Here is a 5,020-nt window from a genome sequence, read left to right as displayed (position 1 = left end):
ATCTGGCTATTTGTGTGTTTATTTGATTTATGTCTGTCTCTTCATCTTCAAAGGACAAAGCTTGGAGCAGTTTGTTTAGCTCGCCGCTTTGTCCGGGCCCCGAGCCTAGCAGATTGTAAGGACTCCTGAAATCTTTGTTAAATGAGCAATGGGTGGCCCAGGTCGGCCTTCGAAATTTCTAATTGCTTTGAACTTAAAAGAGAAAACTTAGCTCCACCTACTTTGGAATAAAAGGGGAAATAGGTTAGAAAATGAAATTGGAAGACAAAGCACTGAAGAATTTTGTTTGCATCACCAAATGCTATTTCCTTTTGCTGTCACTGACATGATAGGCCCAACCCAGTTTGACTTGAGAGACCTCTGTTAAACAGAGCAGGATAAAGGTGAGGTTTCCTCCCGATGCTGCAGAGACAGGGACCAAGCCTCTCTTCTCTACCCTTCCACGGCTCCCTGGGTGGCCCTCTGCCAGAGCCAGGGTTGATCAGACTCTAGTGTTCGGTGGATTTACACACCCGGGTCTCTCTCTAGCTGTAACCTCCCAGAGGGCAGGAGTTGTGTCGGGGGTGGTCATTAGTGCTGACCATGAACGTTCCAATTCTTTCCTCCTTCCGGCGCATAGTAGGACTGCATTTCCTGCCTGTCTGTAAAGCCAGGCATGGGCAATGACATGTGAGTAGAAGCGATGTGTATCACCTCCAGGAGGAAGCTTTAAAGAGCGAGGAAGGTCCTTCTCCCACTGCAGCGGCAATGTGGAAGTACCTGGCCAGACGGGGTCTCAGAGACTTGGAGGAGCAGCGCCCCCTGGTGACCGGAGACGGATGGACACGCAGCATGAATGAGAGGTCGACTCAGTACTTAACAGGTTTCTGAGATTGTGAACTTGCTTGTTTTTGCGGCATGATCCAGCCTCTCCTGACTGGTAGCCAAGTCTTAGTCAGGTGTTTGGCTCCTGAATTCAGTATGGTGCCTGACTTCTACCTTGTGGGCTCTTAATAATTATTTGCTGAATTAACGTACGAGTGAAGATAGATTCCCTTACCTTCAAAAGGAGCAGATATCATGTAAGTGAACGGAGTAGGAAGCGAGTGAGGGTGGGAATAGAGACAGAGTTAAGGGTAGGTTGGATCTAGAAGTAGATGGTCTAGTTACCAAATGGGAATGCTGGTGCCTGTTCAACTCGGTTTCATTGGCAGGCTTAGAGTTTAAAATATCACCCTTAGATATTGAATCAGCAGTGCCTTGGTAGTTAAAAAAAAAAAGGGCGGAAAGACAAAATGAATACTTGACAGCGGAGATAAAATGAGGCAGGGGAATCAGCACGTGGTGTGTTTAGTATTTTTTCCCTATTTCTCCTTTCTCATGGCTTAAAGTGCTAATTTATCTGCTGCGCTCTGCTCTTATCCATTCATACATTCTCCCGGTCACTCGGCCCGTAGATATTGGGAGTAGTTCCAGGGTGCCAGCTCCTGGGTTAGGTACAGGATGGATACGACACGATCTATTCACTCCCTGCAGTGCCTATGGAGACAGACCCAATGTGAGCGCTTCACTCCCATGTCCAAGGTCCTTGGAGGGAATCCACCAGCACCTGCATGAAACAACCACACGTTTTGCTCAAGTCCTTGGTGCTTTCATTCCTTAGTCCTCCAAAGTCCCTTAAATTGCTTTCCCAACCTTGGCCAGCATAGCAGCTCTTGGAGGGAAGAAAAACCAGTCTTATTGTCCCCATATGCGAGGGAAAAGCATGGAGGGGAGTAAGACCCTCAGCCAGACTCAGTGCCAGAGCTGGCGTGAAAACTTTGTGGTCAGAGTTTCTAGAGTCAGAGGAGACCAACCTTCTCATTTCAAGGCAAAGAAACCAGTCCGGTGCGTACCTGTGACTTCCTCAAGGTCATTGGTGAATCAGTGTCAACATCAAGCCTCGAATCCAATTCTCTAGGTCTGCAAAGTTCCAGAATGTGTCTTTGTCCAAATCCCATGGACTTTAAAAAAAAAAAAGGCCAGGTTCGAGCTGACTAGCAAAAGGCTCTTCATGTTAATTGTTTTTGCTTCAAATCAAAACCAATTAAATACAAGAGTTGGAAACACCAGGCAGAAAAGGGTCTTCTCAAGACACCTCGAGCCCCTCCTTGGTCTGACATGAGTGGAAAACACAGACGTGAGCTGTGGCCCACATGCCGAGAGGACATCTTGCAGCCCCGCATGTCAGTTGCACGCGATCGATACCGTGGGTGTTGTGCAAGCATCTCCGAACACCAGAAGCTGGGGAGGCAGGTGGATAGTTTTGCGGTGAGGGAGGAGGAAAGCAGCCCTACCAGGTATCTGTTACTCAGACAGAGATGAAAGAGGCATCAGCAGGCCCTTTTCAAAGCTGAAAGCAGCCTGCATGAGCCGCTCTGCTCCGGCGGATGGCCAGCCAGCTGGGCGACAGGAGTTCTTCCATTGTGGTTGACCAGACCAGGAAAACTTCTCTGGGCTGCTTGTGTTAATAGGTTGTTAATGATTGATGCGGGGGCCTTTTAAGTCACCAAATGAAAGGCAGAAACAGGGCCTGGCTTGGGAGCTGATGACTACACCGGCACTTGGTTCGTGCAAAGGCGGAATTTTAAAACATTTATGTTGGCTGAGCTTGAGCTGGGCTACACAACAGCCCGTTGAAGGAATGAAACGATCTTGTCTTGTGTTCGCCTTCCTTTGTTCTTTCACTCAGACATTAAAAATACAGCAGGCTAAAAGGAGAAAATAAATTTCAAAGATCCTGCTAGATGTCAGGCTCAAAGAGGAGGCGAGATGTGGAGTGAGTTTGCTAAACAGATAAAGCAAGCCAGTAGGAGACGAGAGGTAGATTCTTTGGACCCAGAGACTTCACTCTGTCTTGGCTCCTCGTGGCCTCCTTGGGGGATTTCTTGTGTGAGCCTGGGGCACCTGCTGCCCCTCACCCAGGGGTTTTTAAAGAGCACCTAGAAGGCTCTGGTAAAGTAGCCGTTCTCTGGGCTCTCGGCTCAGCTAAGCTGAGAGTTTCCCAAAGTAGTGTGGCTTAGGTACGTAAAAACAATAATCTTATCTCTTGATGTACGAGACAAATACAGAAGAGACTTTTCTGTAAGCAGTACATGGGCACCTTCCTATCCGTGTGTTGTATATGCGTGTGTTCACCAACGGAATACACCCAAGTCACCCCCACTTGCGTCAATGAGCAGAACTTGGGTTTGGACACGTACCCAAAGGATCAGGTGATTTCTTTGCAATGCTTCCCCTTGCAGAGCAGATTTTCTCTTGCTTTGATAATAGCTAATAAGTAGGGTGACTGCAGATTTTATCGCAACGGGGACACCTTTGGAGATGAAAATGTGCAATGGACATCAGCTGGAATTGTCCCGGGAAGCTAGAACGCACGTTCACCCTGCTGAACGACAGTGCACGCGTGCGAAGTGCTGTGTGCCCGATTCTCTACTTCCACGGCCGCACCGCGGTCCTTCTCTGCCCTTCTCTCCCTGCCCTGTGCTCCAGCGAATGGATCTCTATCTCTCTGCACCACATCTCCGGGCTTCGTTGTCCTCTGGCCGCTGCCAGTGGGAAGCCTCGCAGGAGATCCGGGGGAGAGAGGCGAGAGAAGTCAGAGTATTTCTTCCCTGCTACCTCCCGACACGGCTGTAGCATATCTGGCAACGGCTTCCCTCCAAAGCTCAGCTCCTGCCAGGCCGGTCCTCCTCCAAGCCCCAGCCCTCTCTGGCCTCTGGTAGCCAGTTCCTCTCCTTGCCTCTTCAGCGCTGGGGGAGGGAATCAGTTGTTCTCAATCGCCAAGCCTCCAGGTGCCTCCATATACCTCCTCGGTTCGCAGAACGCTGCGCACACCTCTGTGAGTAGCTCCTGCCTCGCTCGTTAGAGGCTTCTCATTAGCACCCGCGGAGTGGGATTCCGTTTCCTGCAGGGATCCTGCCCGGTCCAACGGCTTGCTGGGAGTCAGTGCTTTTGTGCACGTCATCTCACGGAGTCCTGACAGCGGTCCGCGAGGTAGTGCCCGTTGTCAGCCCCATTTCACAGATGAGCACACCGAAGAGAGGGACGTTAAGTCATCAGCCAAGGTGCACAGGTAGGGATCGGGTCTCATGTGAGTGATGGGAATCTGGGGACAGTGAGGTGGGTCTTGCTCGGACTGATGGCTCGGGGGCCTCTGGCCACATCCCGGAATAGGCAGGTAGCCCCAGCAGTTCGGCGCAAGCCCTGCAGTGCAGAGAAGAGCCTCGGACGCGTGTGGACTTGGGCTGGCTGCTGTAGACGGATAAAGCACCAACTGTCTACACTTTTCTCTTTCGCAGCCTTTGCTTTAATACCATAGAGCAGTGAGTTCCCCAGACCTGCGGCATCAGGATCTCTTGTTAGAAATGCCAGATCTGGGGCCCCGCCCCACACCTACTGACTCAGATGACCTACAGCCTATTTACCGGTGACCTGTGTCTTCACAGGCCCCCCAGGGGATGCTGATGCCCTGGCCCTTGGGCTCCTGCAGCTTCCTGCCTGAGGCCTGGCCCTCTCTGGATCTCAGAGCTCCTCGGGACCTCCCAAATTCTTTCTTTGGCTAGTGGGATTGAGAACAGGTGGGAAGTGACATGAAGAGCCCAGGTCCCCTGGCTCCCTGCTTCCCCTGTGGGCCCCTCTCTATTTATGCAGCTGTTAAAATCACCGGAGCAGGTGTTCATGAATATTTCAGGGCCTCTGACAAATCCTGAGCTTGATCAGGAAGGCACAGAGGAAGGAACCCAGAACTGCCCGACCTTACGGCCTGTTGTTAATAGAACCAGTTATTCATTCATCAAATCCTGGTGGGACCCCCCCGAATGCGGAAGGCACAGGCCCTGGTAAACATGGAACCCATGGCCTTCTCCATGCTGAGAAGTTTCCATGGGAAGTATGATGGGGACATTCCCAGTACCTTAGTTTAAGTGGGGTTCTACTCTGGGGTGATAAGCAAAATAAACTAAATTAATGGAGAAATCAAAGACATTTATTAGAAGGTGTA

Source organism: Ursus arctos, unplaced genomic scaffold, assembly GCF_023065955.2.
Source record: "Ursus arctos isolate Adak ecotype North America unplaced genomic scaffold, UrsArc2.0 scaffold_19, whole genome shotgun sequence".
Classification (NCBI taxonomy): Eukaryota; Metazoa; Chordata; class Mammalia; order Carnivora; family Ursidae; genus Ursus; species Ursus arctos.
Note: the sequence above shows the minus strand (reverse complement) of the source record.